The sequence below is a fragment of the Canis aureus genome, chromosome 13, assembly GCF_053574225.1.
Source record: "Canis aureus isolate CA01 chromosome 13, VMU_Caureus_v.1.0, whole genome shotgun sequence".
Classification (NCBI taxonomy): Eukaryota; Metazoa; Chordata; class Mammalia; order Carnivora; family Canidae; genus Canis; species Canis aureus.
Window position 1 is genome coordinate 60,501,950 of NC_135623.1, and position 23,166 is coordinate 60,525,115.

Sequence of the window (23,166 nt, forward strand, 5' to 3'; positions counted from 1 at the left end):
GTCTGCAAAGTGCTCCAGACTCCAAAATAAAGCTGCCGTCTAATCCCAGAGATGGTGGCATGTGGGAAGTAACAACTGATGTCATCTATGGCTCAAGTGCCTTTGATCCTGTACAACTTGGTGGACCAGCTTGATCCCAACCTACGAAGGAGACCAAGGAGGAATAAAAGGAGGTTTTCTTGCTTTTGAACCATTGTGCACTCTAAATCAATTTTTCAGAACACTATATCCCACTCCTTAAGTATTTCATCATGCACTCCTTTAAAGTAATTCTCAAATTGTTCCTCCCTGAACATGTTGAGACTTCTTATCCAAAGAAAACAGTTTTGTGATTAAGAGTATTAGTAAGCCTTGAGCAAACTAATTTACATTTCTAAAAAGACTCAGATTTGTGACTTTGGTCATCAAACCTAACAAAAGCTATCTCACATACTCTTTTTTTTGTTTGATTTTAATCTTGCTTTTGGTAGGTATAATAGTGATTCCATTTTCATGGAAAATAAAAGTGAGGCACAGAAGCTAAGCAATTTGCCCCAGGTCATGCATGTAGAGAGTATAAAGGCCAGGATATGGGTCCACAGGTATAATATAATCTAATTAATCCAATTAAGTTACAGCAGTTTTCTTTCGATATTTTTCATTTATACGTTAGATATTTTCTCTGCCATTTATGAAAGAAAAACACGTTTGTTTAATTCATTTCCCTTAAATATTTATCACTTGATCAAATTTGAATTCATAGTAAATTAACTTTGTAAAATCCAGGCTACAATTGTTTCTCAATGGAAAAAGTAAAATGCTGCTTAATAAGTGGTTAAGCCTGAGCAATCTGGGAGGAGGGCCAGGACTGAGTGGGGAGAGAGGACAAAGGAGACAGGCGTGCCATACCCAGAGAGAGCATAGCAGTAGTGTGAAAAGATATGGTTTGGGAGGGGATAGCAACAACGACAATGAGCTGGAGTGATAAATGCCTGTACTTGCGATGTGATGTTTTCTTCATTTTTGACTCATGAATTATTCTATGCAGGATATTATTCTAAAATGCTTTTTCTGTAATTCTATTGAAACTGTATGTTCAATGGAAATCATGTGAAATCACACATTCACACACAAGCAAGGTATGTCAACCATCATCTCATCACGTAGAGGTAACCTCTATTAATGGTTTTGCCAACAAGCAATAAGAAAGGTTAATATACTGACTGGTGTCTACAACTTAGGAAATTCTCTAGGGCACGTGATAATACTTGCAAATATCATGGCAAATGTTAGTGGTAAAATACAGAAAGACAAAGCAACAAGACCAATACTAACACAGGAACTTGAGAACTTAAAGTTTGGATCACCTAATAGTCTTTTATCAATGATACATTTACTAATTTTGATAATTGTGCCAAGAGAATGTCCTTGTTCATAGAAAGTGTCTGCTAAAATACTTAGTGGTAAAGGGGCATAAAGCCTCTAGCTTAATTCTTGAATAGTTCAGGAAAATGTATTATGTATATACACAAATATAGAGAGATGGTGAAAAAGTAAGTGAGATAAAAATGTCAGTAATTAGTGAATCTGGATAAAAGATACATGGGAGTTTTTTTGTACTATTCTTGCAACTTCTCTGTAAATTTGCATTATATCAAAATAAAAGATCAAAAAAAAATTTTTTGGACCACCTGACCAGGTAATGAGATTTAGATCACTTCACTAAATAAGACACTGACTGACCCTAAAGTATGCGCAAGATGGCTGATGGAAAATGGATGTTGTAAATACCAACAACAACTATGTGACCAGCTACAGAAATGAGAACAAAGGAAGATGCATGCCCCTCTTTTACTTAGATGAGTATTTATTTGTATCTCTTTACCAATTTGTTCTCTCTCCTTGCCATTCCTATACTCTCTAATATAAGATGTGTGATTAGTGTTAAATTCGGTAATTCAGTATTACAGTTACACAGTACCAAATGGGGATTGTAACTAAAAAATAAGTAAAGCACCATCACTCAGAGTAAGAAAAATAATACATGGAACTACCGACAAACTGAAAAACTTAATAAACCTATAATCAAGTCATACTTTGTAAAGAATTGTGAGGTTACTGACTGAAATCAAATAGATTAAAATCCAATTCAGGTTTTGAGATGGTACCACTGTCAAAAGAACCACTTGGCTGAACCAAGAGACTAACCATCCTCCATCCTGTCCAAGACTTAAAATGCCTTTGAGATGCCCCTACTTCGAAACTTTTATAAACAGGAGGCAGGTTAAAAGATCTCTGCATTCTTCCAAAATAGCATATTTTCCAATGTCTTCTCATCTGTGATTAAAAGAAATAATATATTTCAGATGATGGAGTCAAAAGCCATAGAGAACCATGGATTTGGGAGTTAGTCCCAGGGAGCAGAACTGGAGTTTAACCAAGGAACGTTGCCCATCCTTAGGGTAGGGCTCTCATATTTTCAAAATGGGACTACAGAATTACTGTGTACTACGGATGGCCCTGCGCCTCTGCTGTTGTTTCTGTAAAGGAGTCTTTATTGTGGTTTTCTGTATTTGTTCAACCCTTGTTTTTATGAGTGTGTGTGAAGGGAAATAGAAAACTTGTCTTTATACTTAATGAGTCTACAGATAAAGAGGATCCACATAGAGAGAATGTTATGATTATCACTATATCCCAAAACTGGGACCTTTGAGTTGAGTTAACCTTTGGGAAGGGGTTGAGTATATTTTATGTGTGTGGGAAGTAAAGCCAATATGTTTAATTACGAGGGCAGCTGTAATAGATCGTATTAGTGTCAAAGTATCACCTCTCCTACTGGGCCTATCCTTACAGGATGTCAGGCTTAGCCAAGTAGCAGTATGGGGCCAAGAAATACTAATAAAAATGATGTGTATTATTTCTGGGAAGTTTTATAAAATGTCAAGTGGATCTGTCATTGCTCTTTCCATTGTGCCAAGACTATCCTAGATAGTGGCTATTCATCTAGCCTGGGTCCCTAAGTGGAGAGAAGTAGAGTAGAATGACAGGCAGTTGTTAGCCAATATGTAACAGCCATGAGAATCAAACCTATATTGGTGTCTGCCACTGAGATTCTCGTAGAGTTTATTACTACAATGTAACCTAGCAAAATCTAACCACCACACTGAAAAATTACTTAGAGATAATCAATTTCTATTATAACAGGGAGTAAAGCTAGTACTCATGGTGATAATCATTGAGCTTGAAAGCAGATATGCTATTTGTCCACTAATTTAACAAACATTTATTGGAAATACAACCATGTTCTGGAAACTGTGTTATTAGCACTGTTTTTGGTGCCCAGGAATGCATGTGATCAAGCTTTACTTATTGTGAAATGTTGAAAATTAATGATCTGGATCAAAAAGAAAAATAGTTTCCGAGGAATTATATACAAAAAATTACTGCTTACTTTTGGTCACCATATGCCAGTGTGAACCAACTATGAAAGTATGTAAAGTATTCAAGAACAGAATTAAAAATCTGTCATTAAATCTGGTAGTTACTGGGGAGAAACATTCAAGATAAGGAGTTTACAGAACATCTGACAGAGAATACAAGAGTTTTTTCTTCTAGTCTTTGAAATTCCATGGATCACATGAATATACTTGAGTTTAGTAAGTCCCAAGGAAACAGAGCCATGAATTTCCATCATCTAGCAAGCAGTTTGGCTGCAGGTAAACCCAATGGCATCTCTAATTCTTACACTAACAACCCTTTGAAAGAGGCAATAAGCAGAGAGGGCCCAAATGTGATGTAAGACACCTCACATGTGTAGAAATAATGACGGCAAATGCCTTAAGGAATGTGAGATAAGTGGACATCACAGCACAGATGCCAGTTATTTTATTAAATTTAGTGAATCCTGAAGAGGAATATGTATATGGCCCAAATTCCATGTACTTTTATTAGTTCATTTACCTAGGAAAGTGATTTAAATGGCTAAAATATAAACTTACATAAGGCAACAAACCAAAAAACTTTGATTTTGGAAAAAGAATTGTTAAGAACATAGGATTTTATAATAGGGATGATACTAAGGAAATTGTAGACAAAACTACTAGGTAAGTTGCTGGGACTTCAATATAAACTGCAGAGACAAATTTTCTGTGTGGGTTGAGATAGAGAACTGAGGGATTCTAGAAGAGGGGAGCCAATCTAATTGACCTAGAAAAACACTTATGTTTTTCAGAACAAAGAACTCTCTGAGAGGAGTTTTACAAATTCCATTACTGTAAACAAAGTAGCATCTAGAAAAGAAATTCTCAAAAATTTTTTTAAAAAATTCGATAATTTATTCAATAATGCAGTTTGAGGAGTGTTTTTGAAGTTTTTTTTTTCTTTTTTCAACTTTTCATTTTAAACTAATTTTATACTTAAAGAAAAGTTGCAGAAATTGGGAGTTGTCATATACCTCTTCCCCAGTTTCTCCTCAAGTGAACATCTTGCATTGTCATAGTCTAATTATGAAAACCAGGAAATTAGGGTCACCTGGATGGCTCAATGACTGAATATCTGCCTTCAACTCAGGTCATGATCCCAAGTTTCCTGGATGGAGTCCTGCCTCGGGCTCCCTGCATGGAGCCTGCTTCTCCCTGTCTGTGTCCTGGCCTTTCTCTGTGTATCTCTCATGAATAAATAAATAAAATCTTCAAAAAAACCATGAAATTAATACTGATATATTACCATCAACTAAAGTATGGAGCTTATTTTATGTTTATTTATTGTGAACCTATTTCCCCACTGATGTACTTCTTCTGCTCTAGAATTATGCTCTAGAATCATTTGCAGGATCTGAAATTTTGTTTTGCTGCTATTTGTCCTTCATGTCCCCCAGTCTGCAACAGTTACACACTTTTCCCTTTGTTTAGGGACCTTCACATTTTGAAGAATGAAGGTGAATTATTTTGTAGAATTTCCCTCCATTTGGGTTTTTCTGATGCTTCCTCATGACAGAAGTTAATGTATATATTATTTGGTAAAACTAGAATAAACATGATACTATGTGCCTCTCAGGCCATCATGTAATAGAAGTCATAATGTTACTATTTCTCAGTACCGGTGATGTTAATTTTGCTGATTTGGCTAAAGTGTTGACTGCAGGGTTTCTCCTCTAAAAAGCTACTATTTCTTTTTCTTTGTAAACACTTTCTGGTGGCACCTGGGTGGCTCAGTGGTTGAGCAGCTGCCTTCGGCTCAGGGCATGATCCCAGGGTCCTGGGATCAAGTCCCACGTCAGGCACCCCATGAGGAACCTGCTTTCCCTCTGCCTTTGTCTCTGCCTCTCTCTCTGTGTCTCTCATGAATAAATAAATAAATAAAATCTTAAAAAAAAAAAGACCTTCTGGAGAGATGTCTTTGGCACTATGTAAGGATACTGCTTCTCTTCAAATTTTTACCCTACACTTTTAGCATCAATAGACTGGTTTGCCACAGTCATTGTGGTGTTTATCTCTTGGTGATTTTCTATTTTCTTCTCTCCTCCTGCATTTATTAATTGAAATTCTTCTGTAAGGAAAAAATATTTCTTGTCCTCTATATAATTATTCAATTAGTTGCTCATGTCAAAATAAACTCTTGGATATTTATTTTATTATGTGGGTTAAAAACCAATATAATTATCTTTTTTTTCTTCTCAAATTATTTCAGTTTTGGCCCTTCAAACTCCTTCCAAAAGGCTCCTACATTTGTTTTAAACAAGCTCACATCTTTCATTAAGTACTCCCAAGCTCTAGGTTGTAGGTGTGTTCACTGCTTGTGTGTGTCATTACTTATGGTGCTTTTGGCCACAACCAATAGAGGTAGGAATATATGTGTACACTAACATCTGTATTTCTAGATCTAGCTATTTGTATAACTGTTAAAACAATGAGTTTATACTGATATCTGATTCCAGTCGAACACCTCAGTGTTTATTTAGCTTTTCCCCTTTCCTTATATTTAATATCTTTTTCCAAAGATGAGAATTCCAGCTCTCATTGCATGCAATCAATATATTTCCTTTTCATTTTTTTCTTTTAGTTCTAGTACACATGTTACATCATTACATAGTTTTGAAATTGTTAACCTATACCCTATAAAAAACACACTTACTAATTAGATAGGAGCGTTTGTGTAGTGCTCTTTTTTGCCTTTTTTGCCTTATGGTAAGCAATCAAAGTTACAATTATAAGTTATCAGGTTAGCTGTTTTTTTCTGTACTATTTCAATATGATTATGTTATTCATTTGTAATTCAGTTTGGTTCATTTGTACATGTTTCCATGTCACATAAGTTTTCCCCACATAGTTTTTTGGGCTAAGTTTTGAGGAGATGAGATATCTATGAAGCATTACTGTACATCTAAGAATCAGAAATATACAAAAAGATACATTCAGGGTAGAGTTACTCTGTCCTTATCCCTGCTCACACTCCCTTCTCCTTTACAACCACTAGTCATCCACTTTCTAGAAATAAACCATGTCTTTACTTTTTGGTAAAAAAGTATTATTTTTAGGTTTATTTCACACAAATGAGCAAGTATGTATATATTTTCTCATATCCCCACATTTCTTATATGAAAGATAGTACACTATAGTTTCTTTTCTAATTTGCTTTTCTCATTTAAGAATATATCCTACAAATCACTCCATATCAATTCATACAAATCTTCTTTATTCTTTTGTGCATAGTCCTCCATTGTTTAGATGGACCATATTTTATCTAATCTCTTTCCTGTATATAAGTATTAGTTGTTTCCAATAGTTTGAAATTACAAATAATGGTGTAACGAATAACATTGTACACAAATGTACAATGTTACAAAAATTACTGGGGGTGTATCTTTAGTGTATGTTTTTAAATGTTTCTGGATTGAAGAGTAAGTGTGTAGGTAGTTTTGTTATGTATTACCAGATTTTGTCAAAAATATATTTTACTAATTTTCTTTCCCATTAGCAAAATATGAGTTTGTTTCCCCACAGCCTCACTGACAAAATTTCAATATTACATAGTTAATTTTTGTACATTAGATACATGATAAGTAGGATCTTGGCATTTTTAAACTATTATTTCTCTAATTATGATTGAATATTTTAAGAATATTTTTTTTCTATTTTTTGTGATTCTTTTAATTATTTCTTTTTTTTTTTTTCTCAGTTTCTATCAGGGTTTTGGTCCTTTGTCTCTTTACTTTAAAAAGGACACTTTCCCTTGGTCGGTTTTAAATGTTGCAATTTTTCTCTACAAGTTAAGTCAGTTATATTTTTAAAGACTGTTTTTTTTTTCAACCATTTTTATTTTATGTTGTCAAATGCAACAGTCTTTTCAATTAATGCCTTTGGATTTTATATCACACTCACTATGCCTTCTCTATGCAGAAACTAAAGAGAAATTCATGAATGTTTCTTTTTAGTAGATCCATGGCTTCATTCTTTAGATTTAGATACCTAATCCATCCGTAGTAGTCTCTTATATGATATGAGACAAATTTAATTTTAACTTTTTCCATATGGCTACCTAGTTGTCTTATCACTATTTATTAACGAGTCAATCTTTACCCTGGTAAACTGATTTGCCGGTTTATCATATATTAAATTTCTATATGTATTTGTGTCTAGTTTGGGACTTTCTATTTTATCTATTCTATCTATTCATCTGTATTTAGTTTTAAATTGTTTTTCCTCATACTGATCTTGCATATTTCTTGTGAAATTCATGTCTTTATATTTAGTCTTCTTTGTTGCAATCTTAAATGTATATATGAAGACTGTTGACTTTATATGATAATTTTATATCCTGGTCAACTCACTCAATTCATTAATAGTTGAATTAGTTTTAGTATCGATTCTCTGGTGTTTCTGTGTATTATATCATATTAACTGAACATAGAGATAATTTTACTCCTTAAATTGCCCGTTTTTACATCTCTAACTGATTTCTCTTATTTAATTGTCCTGGCTAAGAATATTTCTACTACATTGCCAAATCATAGAGATATTTAGTAGAGAAATATAATCATATTAAGGGAATATCTCTCCAGTCCCATTTTCTTTACCGTTTTCATCATGAATGTATATTGAATCTGTCTAGAACTTTCTCAGTATTTAAGGAGATAATCATGTGATATTGAATTCAGCTAAGATGAAGGAGGCAATGAATGTAGATTAGTGAAAAGACAGGTTATAGAGGAAAATGGAGGGAAGATTGACAAATAGAAAGTCTGATAGAAACCAGTAAACCTGTGCATTATGTAAGTATGAAATGGTTTGTATCAGCACAAAGGACCCATTCTTAATACAGATAAATCTATGTTTTTTTTAAATGAGGATTATTTTTCTTCTGTGAATTTCTGTAAGCATAATGAAACAATATTTTATGATGAACTAAGAACCAGTGAAGCAGAGACATTTTTATTCCTCCTGTTGCCATAGAAACAATGAATACTTAGGAATACTTAGGAACAATTACACATGATAACCAACCTGTCATATAGTTTGTGTGACATTTTAGAAAACTCACAGATGCTATAGATTCTTAACTTTCTAAAATAATATCCTACATATTGTATTATTACAAAAAGAGATGATAAATATGTTGATGTTCAGATAATTCAAGATCTATCTTAGTTTTATCTATCAAAATCTATTAATCTAATTAAATGTTAGAATAAAATGGAATTTGGTTTTAAGTACTACGTTAGGTTTTAGGAAGTTTTCGTTTTTGTTTAACATGTTTGATAATCTCATTTCTTATTAATCAAACACTTCATAATCAAGGAGAAGCATCTTAGTCTACTTTTGAGCATGTTCCTTCTAGCTTCAGGATTAAATTTTAATTTCTGCTAAATTTGTCCAAAAACCTCTTTCAAAATAGAAATATATATACTTTCAAGAATTCTAATCTAGATATGACTTTTAATAATCCAAAAATAAAGATGTAAAATAACTAAGAACTAGCTCTCATTAAACTAAAATGTCTATGTTTATCTAATACTTAGTCTTGGGAGTTAAATAGTATCTTATGATAAAATCATTATTCCAGTTTAATAGATTCTGTGACATGTCATGTATGCCTTTGGATTATAAAAAATATAAGTTCTGAAAAGTTTCTAATAGAATGCCTCAATATAGGAAACTAGAATACAAATACAAAGTAAATTTTTCAAATAGGCTGGTTTAGACCTTCAGTAATAAATCAGTTAATAGTAGTGAAGTCATGAAATATTTAAAATACACACAGGTATTGGTTAATAAGCAGGTAGACTGTAAAATGTAGAATCAAAAGTGTGAAATGAAAGATCCCTTAAAAGGCCAGCCTTCAGATACTATAATTTTGTTTCTCCAAGAGTCATAAATATTAACATCCTTGGAAATAGTATTCAGGACTATTAAAAATAATACAATAACAACCAAAAGAATAAAATGTTACTTTCCTTACCAAATAATAGTGGCATAAATTAGCTTATTTTTTTTAATTAGCTAAAATTTTGATTAAAATATGAAAGAATTATAATATCAATGACAAATCACAGACTTCAAATACTTTTCTCTTTTTTTCTTAAAGATTTTATTTATTTGAGTGAGAGACAGAGCACAAGCAGAGGGAGCAGGAGACAAAGGCAGAGAGAGAAGTAGGCTCCCCACAGAGCAGGAAGCATAACGTGGGGCTCAATCAATCCTAGGACCCTGAGATCACAATCAAACCTAAGGCAGACTTAGGTTCTAACTGAGTGCCCCTTGAATAATTTTCTATTATCTCCAACATTTTCTACTTTTGAGAACTGTAATTTCAAATTTTAACTTCAACTCTTGGTATTATTATTATTATGTCACCAGGTCAAGATGCTGATAAATGACTAATGCCTTCTGCTGCACATGAAAAGTAAAATAATGCAATGACATATCAAAGTAATTTTTTATTCCAAGCTAGAAATTTACAGTAAAAATTAAAGTTAACAATACATTAAAATGTCCAGTTCATTAGAATATATCACAGCCTCCAAATTATCTTTCAATAAAAATATTTCATAAAAAGTACTATTACTAACCTTGTATCTTTATCTGAAATTTTAATAAAAACAAGAAGAGGAAAGACAGGAGGGAAGAAAGGAAAGGAGAAGGAAGAGAAGAGAGAGAGAGGAAGGAAAAGGAGAGACAGAAGGAAGGAAGGAAGGAAGGAAGGAAAGAAGGAAGGAAGGAAGAAAGGAATCTAAAGAAAGGAAGAAAATAATGAAAAAAGAAAGAAAGAAAGAAAGAAAGAAAGAAAGAAAGAAAGAAAGAAAGAAAGAAAGAAAGAGAAAAGAAAAGAAAAGGAAGAAGGAAAGAAAGAAAAGAAAGAAGGAAAGAAAGAAAGAAAGAAAGAAAGAAAGAAAGAAAGAAAGAAAGAAAGAAAGAAAAAGAGAAATTGTGTACTTTGACCACAAATAACTAGACCAGATGTCAGCCAGAAGTTGCTGTATCTTCAAATAAACCTAAACGTTTGGATCACTTTCACAGCTGATGCAGGGGAAATTCCAGGAAACAGGCATACATCCAAAAGAGTGCTTCCCTCTACATCACACCTCATATAACATTTCAGATATCCCAAACATGGAACTATGGTAGTGGCTAACAATGCTAGAATACTTGGGTAGGAACATTTTTCATCATGATTACCATTTTTTTAAGTAGATCATTCTAAGGTAGATTATTTAGATTAGTATTTCTACTTTCTTCTTTCTTTAACATATTCCCATGGGGAAATTAAAAAAACAATGATTCTGGTAATATGTTCACAAATACCTCTATCAGGATGTAGTTACTCTATAATTTTAAATTTTCCAAAATAAATTATGGGAGAGAAATTTCCCCATGTCATTTCTGGCACAATAATGCATGGGAAATAATTCTGAACCTGTGACAACAGAATTTAAATCTGTGATTAATTTTGTTAATTTAAATAAGTAATAGGTAAACATAAAGTTAAGAATATTTCCATTCTTTTTTTTTTTTTCCCCAGACATTTCAGTAAGTCTTCCTCTTTGGGTATCCTAAAAGAAGAAATTCAGATATTTGCTCATTTTTTTACTCAGAACAAACTTAGTTGGGAAATGTAAAATGTGTCTTAGCATTACAAGCCAATTTGGTCACTAATTCCTCTTGAAGAGAGGGTAGGTAGTAGTGATTAAGAATGTGAGCACTGGAATGAGGATGTCTTAACTACTAGCTTGACTCTGCTTGACTCTTAATGAAGTTCATCAAGCATCTATTTGAATAGTTTCTCTATTTCTATGAGTGGATTATTGGTGCCCAAGGACTACAATGGGTGTAAGATCTGGAATCAGACTGTCCAGCTCTACACTGACCAGTTGTGTAACTTTGAGCAGTCTATGTCTTACATCCTTCATTAGTTAAGAAAGAAAGAAAGAAGAAGAAAGGAAGAAAGAAAGAAAGGAAGAAAGAAAGAAAGAAAGAAAGAAAGAAAGAAAGAAAGAAAGAAAGAAAGAAAGAAAGAAAAATGTGTTTTATGTATGTACCTACCTTATAGGACTATTATGAAGACTGAATGAGATAATGTATGTAAATTTAGCACAGTACCTGGCACACTACAGGTATTTGCAACAAATAATTAATTTTATTACTGTTTGTCAAACTGACAAAGAAAGATAGCTTTAATAGAAAGCCATGTTAAGCTGTTGAAGTACTTTATGTAAGGCTGAAATTTAAAACTGCTCAAGAGAAGCTCTAAAAGCTCTGGAAAACTCACAAAATAAAGAACTATCTTTAAGATCCAGCCTATTTTGATTGAATTATTATTCCCTTTGAAAGCCGCTAATATCCACCAATGTCTTTGCAAATGTAGAGTAGCAATGGACAATAGTATATGGGCATCTGGCATTGCTCACCAACATTCTCTAAGGTGGAAAACATTATGAAAAACTGAACTGCTACAATAGGTACCTGCTCTGTTACGTGCTTACATCCTTTCTCATCACCACACCTGTATGGCTCTAACTCTATGGAATGGAAAGTTGTTGCCACCAGCATGAACCTTGAGCAGGGTTTTATGTTGCCACCTGACAGCTCCTGGAAATTCATGGGTGAAACTTGCCTTGAGTGAGAGCTTATATGGTCTTATTAGGATTCTTTCTTTCTTTCTTTCTTTCTTCTTTCTTTCTTTCTTTCTTCCTTCCTTCCTTCCTTCCTTCCTTCCTTCCTTCCTTCCTTCTTTCTTTCTTTCTTTCTTTCTTTCTTTCTTTCTTTCTTTCTTTTTTCTTAAGATTTTATTTATTTATTCATGAGAGACACAGAGAGAGAGGCAGAGACACAGGCAGAGAGAGAAGCAGGCTCTCGGCAGGGAGGCAGATGTGGGACTTGATCCCCAGTCTCCAGGATCAGGCCTGGAGCCTAACGCAGACACTCAACTGCTGAGCCACCCAGGTGTCCCGAGGATTCTGTTTCTTTACGGTTGGTCAAAACAAATTCTGTCTTTGTAAGCTATTCATTGTGTCTGCTCCCCTTTGTCTACTGATTTGGTTGTTTTTCTATTATATATGTGAATGATGCATATATTTTAAGAAGGTATGTTTTTGTGTATTTGATACATGTTTTTTCAAATCTTTTTTCATGCCTTCTAATTATTTTTTGTTTTCAACCTCTCATTTTAATATATTCCTCATGTTTATTATGATAATTAAAAGAAATAATATATATTATAAATGTAGGAATTATCACATAGAGAGAACTGAGTGTCATGTAGGTTGTAATTTTTACAAGAAAAATGAATATACTTGAATATATTAAAATTGCTAACTTATATGTAATTATCAAGTATTTTTATTTGACTAGTGATTATTTGATTATTAGGAATTCTTTGTATATTTAAAAATAGAGGCACATTTATATGCATACGTATTTATGTAGTTAAAGACATAAATTTGGTATATACAAATCTATGTGTGTATATAAATATTCAAGTTCTCATGTACAGATATATTTTTCATTTTTATATTAGTAATTTTTCACATACTTTTAAAAAAAATTTAAGAGATTTACTTATTTATTTTAGAGAGGTAGAGGGAGAGAGACCATGAGCAGGGGGAGGGGCTGAGGGAGAAAGAGAGAAAATCCACAAGCTGACTTCCCACTGAGTGTAGAGTCCAACACAGGGCTTTATTCCAAGATCCTAAAGGCATGACCTATAGCTGAAATCAGGAGTGAACCACTTAACTGACTGAGCCACTTAACTGAGCCGCTTAGGCACCCTGATTTTTCACATACTTTCTATTGAAGAATAGGAATTTAGGAGTAAAATTTAATATCATGTGTATTTAATCAAGAACCAATATCATATCTATTAAATCAAATTATCCAAATTTGGATACTTTGTTCGTGCTAAATGTTCATATTTAAGTAAAAATGTCTATTAACAGATCATTTCTTCAAAGCAATTATTTCCAACAATAAATTGTTTTAACCCAAACATGTTCAATATAAATGGAGAAATGTAAGAAAGTAATATATGAAGTTTTAGAAACAGAAGCCCATTGACGTTTAATACCATTGCAAAATATTTAAATCCATTATTTAAAGTACTCAAATGTTTTCAGGACTTTAGTGTATTTAGACAATGAAGGTAAGAATTTTCCCATTGTAACAAGACAATATTATCCCTGTTAAATCATAATAATATATAATTCTGTAAATACCACTAATGAATCAAATATATCAGACAAATAATTTTAATTAATGCATATACAAAAGCCAGCAATGTTATATACCAACAACCTTAAAAATTCATGTATCTGGTCACTTTCATATTGCATTATTAAACCACTACCTATCACATAATGTTTAAGAAGCCAAGTAATATCAATAATTGATTATAACTTTTAAATTACTCTGCTTTTAAAATTATCCATAGAATGGAGGTCAAGTTTAAATTGCTCTTATCTGTCACTAGGTGTTGAGGGATGCAAAATCTCCATTATATGTAAATTGAACCTAATGGGGCTAGAAGTAAACCTTTGGGTTCTGTTATATTATATCTTGTGCAGGTAGAAGTACAATTGAACTACTTCAAAAAAATCTTAATTTCCTTTAGAGGATGAAATAGAAAATATTTCAAATTTTTTCTGGACATTTCAAAGGGTATTTAAGTACATATTCTCCCTTGAATATTTTTTCTTTATTTTTTTAAATAGTTTTAGGTTTAAAATAAAATTGGGAAGGAAGTACAGAGATTTCTGTACAGTCTCTCCCCCACACATTCAGAGCTTCCCTGATAGATCATCCCCACTCACAAGAATGGTGCATTTTAACCAACAATGAACCTACACTAACACGTCATAATCATCCAAAGTCCATGGCTTACCTTAAAGTTCACTCTTAATATATATTCAATGGGTTCGGAAAGATATGTTAATGACATTTTTCCATCATTGCAATCACTGCCGTAAAAATTCTCTCTGCCCTGCTTATTCATCTCTCCCCCAAACACACACCTTGGGCAACCACTAATTTTTTTGTTTCCATAATGTCACCTTTTCCAAAATGTCACATAGTTGGAATCATACAGCATGTAGCCATGACAGATTGGCTTTTTTCACTTAGTAATATACACTTAAGGTTCTCCATGTCTTTTATGCCTTGATAGCTCATTTCTTTTTAGCACTCAGTAATATCCCACTGTTGGAATGCACCAGCTTATTTATTCAGTCATCTGCATTTTGGTTGCTTTCAAATTTTGTAAATTACAGATAAAAATGCTATAAACATCCATGTGCAGATATTTTTATGGACAAAATTTTCAACTTCTCTGGGTAAATACCAAGGAGCCAGATTACAGGGTCATATAGTAAGTTCAAACAAGAAATCATCACACTGTTTTCCAAGGTGGCTATATTATTAGCATCCCCACCAGTAATTTATGAGAATTCTTGATGCTCCACACCCTCACCAGTATTTGGTGTTGTCAGTGTTCTGGATTTTGGCCATTCTAATATATGTGTAATAGTATCTCAGTGTTTTTTTCTTTAATTTGCATTTCCTTAATAACACATGATATGAAGCATTTTTCCAGATACTTACTTGCCATTACTACTTTTGGTTGTTTTTGTTGCTAAAGTGTCTGTTAAAGTCTTAGGCTATTTTTTAATTGGAATACTTGCTTTCTTATTGTGAGTTTTAAGTGCTTTTCTTATATTTTGGACAATAATTCTTTATTGTATGTGTCTTTTGCAAATATTTTTTTCCCAGTCTGTGGTTTGTCTTCTCATTCTCTTGACATTGTCTTTAGCAGATCAGAGGTTTTGATTTAAATAAGTCAAGCTTATCTATTATTTTTTTCATGAACTGTGCCCTTGTTATGGTCTACAAAAAGTCATTACCATACCCAATGTCATTTAAGTTCTCTCCTGTGTTATATTTTGGTAGCCTTATAGTTTTGCATTTCATATTTCAGTGTGTGATACGTTTTGATTTAACATTTGTGAAGGATGCATGGTATGCAGGTAGATTATTATTATTATTTTGCATCTGGATGTCCAGTTTCTCCAGTACCACTATTAAGAAAACTGTCTTTGTTCTATTTTACGACCCTTGCTCCTTTGTCAAAGATTAGTTGACTACATGTACATGGATATACTTCTGGGCTCCCTGTTGTGTTCCATTCACCTTTTTATCTGTTTTTTTTTTTTTTTTTCAACAGTACAGTACTGTTTTGATTACTGTGGCTTTATAGTAAATTTTGAGGTCAACTAACATCAGTTCTCCAAGTTTGTTCTTATCTTTCAATATTGTATTGACTCTTCTGGGTCTGAATATTTTTCATAATAATTTCTCACTGCCACTATCTTCCCTGTAAAGTTCTTCACATTTTAAAGTCCTCATTTTCCTTATTCACTTTCAGGTAAAAGAATAATTGATTTTTAAATATTCTACAGAATCTACCCACGATTCACATTCTAGTTATAAATTAAAATCCATTCTGACAAATAGCTCTGCAAGATCTCATTTCTCCTTGATTTATTTTGAAATGTAGGAGGTTTAATTTATCGACATATTCTACAACACTTTAAGGCTATAATTGTTAACTTTTCATAAGTTAGTGTTCTTTTAAAAACTAAACTTTAAGATACCGCAAAAAAGTATACATGTTGACTAATGTCATGAGAAGAAGCATAATAAAGAGTTTACAAAACTGAGACATAAGAATTGTTCCTTACTGTATAACAGTTTCTGGCTGGTATTAGTTTCACATACTAAGTAGCACATGACTGAAGTATGTAAGTACAAACATCATTTATAAGACTATATTACTTTCCAGGGCCCCTGTATTTCAGTCGGTTAAAAGTCCAACCCTTGATTTCAGCTCAGGTCTTGATCTTGGGTCCTGGGATTGAGCCCCCGTGATGGGCTCTGCACTCAGCATGGAGTCTGCTTGTCCCTCTCCCACTGTTCTCCCTATGTTTTCTCTCTCTCTCAACTAAATAATTAAATTTTTACACACAAAAAAGGTCTATATTAGTTTCCTGTTGCTTCAGTAACAAATTACCACAAGCCTAGTGGCTTGAAACACCACAAGAAGTCCAAAATGCGTCTCACTGAGCTAAAATCAAGGTATTGGCAGGATTCTGTTCCTTGTGAGACTTCAAAGAAACTTTACCTCATTGTCTTTTCCCAGCTTCTAAAGGCCCTCCATACTCCTTGGCTCAGGTCCCTTCCTTCATCTTCAAAGCACTTCACTCCAAGCTTTGCCTCTGTCATCCCATCATCTGTCTCTGATTTTGACACCCTTGCCTTCCTTATATCAGGAATCATGATTACAATGGGCACACCGGATAACCCAGAATGATCTCCCCTTCTCAAAATCCTTAACTTAGTCACAAATGTAAACTCTTTTTTTTTGTCAAGATAAGGCAATATATTCATAAGTTTTGGGAATTCCTATCTTTTTTTGTCTTCACAGTGACCATGGGATATATGTACTTGGAGCTAAAAAAATAAAATCTAGGGAGATTGTTGCACTTTGAAGTTCTTAGTCTGTATGGTCAATCATTAAAGTTATCTTGATGGAGACATAGGGTGAGAAATAGGGGGAATTTCAGCTTCTAAGGTCTGGCAGAGGAGGAAGATCTGATGGAAGACACAGTCAAAAGACTAGAATAGCATGATCTCAAAAGTCAACCAGATTTCTGGTTTTCCAACAGCCCCACGTGAGACACTGGGCAAGGTACTTAACCTTTCCAGTCATGAATTTCCTCATTCACGTCTTCTCCACAGAGCTGTTGTGAAGAATTCAATGGTATAATGCTGTAGAGCCTTTAGCTCAGTTCCTCAGTGCCTGCTGTCATGGTCATGGTCATCGTCACCATCTCCACGGTCATCCTTAGGGTTAAAGTAGAATGCAGTCTTGGAAGTGTGGTTGCAGCACTCAGATCTCTGGCTTTCTTGTGAGGGGAAGAAATTTTCTTTTGCTGCCCAGGCCCTTTGCCCCCGTGTCCTTCCTTAGATTATGGGAACTTCTTGTGGGGGAATGATCGGGTATCCTGATTCCAGCTCAGCACCCTATTTATCAGTGACGAAGAATAGGAGAAAACTTCTTGCAATATGTACAAACTCAAAGCTACTTAAATAACCATGTGGCCAAGTCAAGACTGCTGTGTACACAATAATATAAGGACAAGAGATCTGCTCGATATAATTTTTAAACTTTATCTTCCTGTACTTTGCACATGAGTTTCTGCTCCAAAAATAATGAGATACAGGGAATGTCCAGCACCAAATAAAAAGATTATGAAGACCACAGAGATGTATTTACCTTCCCTTTTATATGTAACTAATCCATTCAATTGTATACTTTGTTTTTTTTTATTTTTTTTTTCAATTGTATACTTTGAAAGGGGTAAACTGCCTAAAACAATTTATGTCAAAACCAATTTGGATGAAACAACATAAAAACAGAGGCAAATTTTTTCTTTAAAGGTCAGAATGTTTCTGTATTCCTATTCATAAGTATCCTTGATTTGTTGCTAAAAAAACAAAAATTGATAAATGTAGTGATGTAAGATGGATGTATCTTTCTTATGCAAGAAAGATAACAGCAAAGAGGTCAACAAATCAAAGCCCTTGACTCTGAATCAACAGAGGCAAGTTAGCATACATATATACACTTCAATTTTATGAAAAATTATGAAAAAAATTGTGCTTTCTACTTTAATTGGATTTTTAAATTAACCAATGACTTTTCTAGCCTGATGTTGTCAAATAATTTGGTCTCTAGAACTCATTACTGGCAAAACTGTAGTGAGGCAGGCAGGCTCATATATGAGTGAGAGAGTATAAACTGAGGAAAGATTTGTAGAAAACAAATTAACCTTTAAAATGTTAGTACATTTTAAACACTTCTAGGAATCTCTCCTAAGGAAATAATTCATTAAAATTTTGGGGAAAATCTTTATGTAATAATGTTTAAAACTAATATTTTATATATAAAAAGTACTGGAATAAATGATGGTGGAGGTCACACACACACACACACACAATTATACAGCCACATGACAAAATTTTATGCACCTGTTGAATGTGTAATGGCATAGAAAAAACTGTCTCAAACAATGTTAAAATGATAGAATAGATCACAACTCTGTCTGTACAAAATTATTTCAATAGTGCTTGCTTCTCATATGTCTGGGTGGCTCAGTCAGGTCAAACTCTTGGTTTCAGCTCAGGTCATGATCTCAGGGTCATAAGATCAAGCCCCACGTTGGGCTCTGTGCTCAGAGAGAGATTCTCTCTCCCTCTCCCTCCCTGTCAGCCCCTCCTGTTGTTCATGCTCTCTCTCTCTCAAATAAATAAATAAAATCTTTAATAGTGCTCACTTTAGCAACACATAGTAAAATTGGAACAATACAAAGGAGATTAGCATAAACTCTGTGCAAGAATGATGTCCAAATTCATGAAGCATTCCAATTTAAAAAAAAAAAAGAAAAGAAAATTATTTCAACAAACATAAGAATAAATAGGAAAACCTGCATCAAAATGTAGTATTGGATATCTGATTATTTTCTCCTACTTCTCTTCATAAGCTTTTTGTCTTTTGCAACTTTTATATGTATATATCTTTGAATTAGAAAAGAATTAAAATTTAAAAATTGTTTCATAATAAAAAACTGAAAAACATTTATATCTTTATTGAAATGAATAACTAGATATTTTTCTTTTTCTTTTTTCTTTTGAGACAGAGAACATAACACACAAGGAGAGAGAAAATCTTAAGCATACTCCACGCCTAGTGTGGAGCCCAAAGCAGGGCTCTATCTCAGGATCCTGAGGTCATAACCTGAGCTGAAATCAAGAGTCAGAAAATTAACCAGCTGAGCCACCCAGCTGCCTCTAATTAGCTATTTCTCTAAATTATAATTTTACATTGAGAAGTTTGGGAGGGAGGCAGAGTTTCTGAAAAGTTATTCTGATTCTCTGTGGGACCTTGTCTTTATAAGCACAGTTAACATGTTCTAGAACAAAAAGAATGTATGTCAAAATATTGTGCCAAGGACAAGTAGTAAAAGTTAAGAACAGAAAAGTAGAATTAAGAGATATTCTAAGAGTTATACTTTCAATAATGAATACCTCAGTGTTCTCTTTTGTAAGATTAGAGATTTTGACTGATTGACCTCTGTGTTCTTTCAGTACCAACAGATTATGCTTTTATAATTTTCCCTCCAAAAATAATAATTAGTATCCAAATTTACCTTTGCACAAATATATCTCCCTTGATTTATTGCTGGGGAGGATGTAAAATTTATATATATATATATATATATATATATATATATATATATATATATTATATATAAAGTATATATATGTAAAATGATGATCTAATGAACTAATGGATGGATAATATATATATACAGAATATATATATCCTAATGGATTATATATTCTTAGGACCATAACCTTTTGCCCTGCCATCCACAGTTTGCTTGCAGATTTCTTGTTCTCAGCTTTCACAGGTTCTCACTTTTATGGAAAGTGGAATTATTCTTTACAAATCACTTGTTTAGGCTTTGAAAACTTATCCTCTTGACTTCAAACCACATAATCTTATTCTTGCTGTTTTATTTTGTTTTGTTTTCTTTTAGACACTGGAGCATATTTCCCTCCTTGTTTAAATTGCTTTGCATTTGGGTCATTAATTGGTGAATGTTGAGGGCTCAACATATGCTTCCCATAAAGTTGCCAGCTTCCTCCGGTGTTATATGACAGCCTTCTTGAAAGTTGAAGGACAAGGTGCTTTCATTTCATCTAAAAAAAAGACATAATTTGAACTAATGTAAATTTATAGTAGCCGAGATTACATTATAATAGGGAAGTCTGCAATGGTGGATGTAGGAAGAGTCATAAAGGACAAGTTGCAAGGGTGAAATATATTAATGTCGGTAACAGGATGTGAGAGCACACCATGTATACATCTGGGAAGCTTCAGAAGCAAGGGAGGGAAACCATCAGGAAACAGAGGCTGGTTAAATATCACATTGCTCTCAATAGGCAAATCAGATTAAAAACAATCTTGAAGTTTTGAGTAAAGTAAATAAAATCACACTCTATAAAGCAAGAAGTGATTTTGTAACTGAGACAAGCTTCCTGTAACTGCAAGTTTTATGTGAGGTCCCTCAATACTCTTTAGACAAATTGTTTTTTCTGGACTTTTTATCAAGGTCTTTTCGGTTTTTGTTTTGTTTTGTTTTGTTTGTTTTGTTTTTTGTTGTTGTTGCCGTTGTTTTAGTAAGCACATGAACCCCAAAGATAGGATTCACAGGGAAGGTTGCAAACAGAAGCGAGGTTTTTTTTGTTTTTGTTTTTTGGGGTTTATTTATTTATTTATTCATGAGAGCCTCAGAGAGAGGGGCAGAGATATACACAGAGAGAGAAGCAGGCTTCATGTAGGGATCTCAATGTGGGACTTGATTCTAGGACTCCAGGGTCATGCCCTGGGGCTAAGGCAGACGCTCAACTGCTGAGCCACCCAGGCATCCCAGAAGAGAGGTTTAAAATAAAAGTTACATATACTTAAAAATGAAGTGCCTTTACCTCCTTTCCTTGTTTCTATTAAAACAAAATTTTTCAATGAAAGAATGAAAGCTTGGAAGGGAAAGAAAATAGAACTGCATATGGGCAGGAAGAGATAAATCAAAGATGAAAAGTTAAAGAAGACATCGGGATAAAGAGATGGATATTCCATAGTAAAAGAAGAAATCTGAGGGCTCATCTGGGAAATAATAAAGGGTCCCTGACTACACATAATAATGTTGCTGATTTTTTTTCTACTAAATCCAAGAGAGTAGTAGCATAAATATCTGTAAAAATAATTTCCATTGCCTAGCTTGTTCAAAAAGTTTCATTTCCAAAGAAAAAGAAACAATTTATAGAGTTTGAATATAAGACATAATGAGCTTTTGCAATATATATTTATGTTTTTGTGTTGATGAAGATGATGAAGATATAGTCTTGCAACCCTGTATTAACATACACTACACATATAGGAAGAGTTAAGAACTACACTTTCTGGGATCCCTGTGTGGCACAGCGGTTTAGCGCCTGCCTTTGGCCCAGGGCGCGATTCTGGAGACCCAGGATCAAATCCCACATCAGGCTCCCGGTGCATGGAGCCTGCTTCTCCCTCTGCCTGTGTCTCTGCCTCTCTCTCTCTCACTGTGTGCCTATCATAAATAAATAAAAATTAAAAAAAAAAATTAAAAAAAAAAACTACACTTTCTGATGACATCATACAGGATGTTTGTTCAATTTAACAGTTATACTTGAATAAATTTCAAAGCAAATTAATGATATCACATTTTTAAGCATCATGCAGGAACAATGGTCATTAATAATAAACAATCAAGTGCAAATACAAAATTAACAAATATTCTCCAATGAGGTCAGAAGAATCCACTATTGCATTTGGAAATTAAAATATAATGGGCTTGCCAGTCATAAAGTTCTAGGTTTGGTGAGGAGAGAAAAGTTCTCTTACTAATGAGCTATCTGATTTCACAAAGGAATATCACGCAGTAGCTTGGATATGTGGCTAGGTATAGATAAATAGAATTTCCACATTTTTCTTGAGTAACTTGTAAAACTTTCAAAATAGTTGATATTGGCTTTTAGGTGAAAGGCCATTTTATTGATAGATGGTCTGATAATACTGGCAATTAAAATATTTGGGAACTACATAAAAATCCTTTACAAACATCTTTTGGCAACACAAACTACCTTACATATAGCTCTCAAAAATGAAAATGTTCCAATCCAAGGAGAAGTTAATTTAAAAAGTCTGGAATACTGAGAAAATGTAAGTTATTGTAACTTTCTTTGTTTTAAAAGATTTTATTTATTTATTCACGAGGACACAGAGAGAGAGGCAGAGACACAGGCAGAGGGAGAAGCAGGCTCCATGCAGGGAGCCTGTTGTGGGACTCGATCCCAGGCCTCCAGGATCATGCCCTGAGCTGATGGCAGACTCTCAACCGCTGAGCCACCCAGGAGTCCCAATAAATTACTGTAATTTTCAATCTCGAGTTCCTACTAAGAGATTTATGTAATATAAAGCTTTTTTGGTTCTTTCTTTAATTATAACAAGTATGTATCAGTCACATCATTTTATTTGTGATTTGGCAATACGTGCTACTTTTATTTGCCATGTTATGGCTTTACAAATTTCTTGCAAAATTTTATCTTATTTACTAGAGAAAATGAATCATGGTGTGGAGTAAAGATACACAATTCATTTGTTAATGAATGAATGAATGGTGAATACATTCATTTTAAAAAATCAAGGAAGAAAAGAAAAGAGGAAGAAAGAAACAGAGAAATGGAGGAAGGAAGAAAGGGATGGGGAAAGGAAGTAAGGAAGGGAGGAAGAGAAAATAAGAGTTGAAGATAGGTAAACAGAAAGGACAATAAAGAGCAAAGACTGAAGATTCCTGAAGAAGAATTTCTCCTTAAGACTGCAACATTACCTAAATTTCCAGCTTGTTGGCCTGCCCTGATTTTGGATTGTCAGCACCCATATCACATAAGTCAGTTCCTTAAAACAAATCTTTGTCTCTGCATATATAAGTGATAATAGATGATAGATAGATATAGAGGTAAGAAAAAAGAAGAGATAACAAATAGATATATAGAT

General features: G+C 33.5%; 1 non-coding gene across 1 annotated transcript; it reads left to right on the forward strand.

Annotated features, from left to right (window-relative positions):
• The first annotated feature begins 18,848 nt into the window (after nt 1-18,848).
• LOC144282793 (U6 spliceosomal RNA) lies at nt 18,849-18,953 on the forward strand. Its single transcript, XR_013351232.1, has one exon. It is a non-coding gene; the product is annotated as a U6 spliceosomal RNA (small nuclear RNA).
• The last annotated feature ends 4,213 nt before the right edge of the window (nt 18,954-23,166 follow it).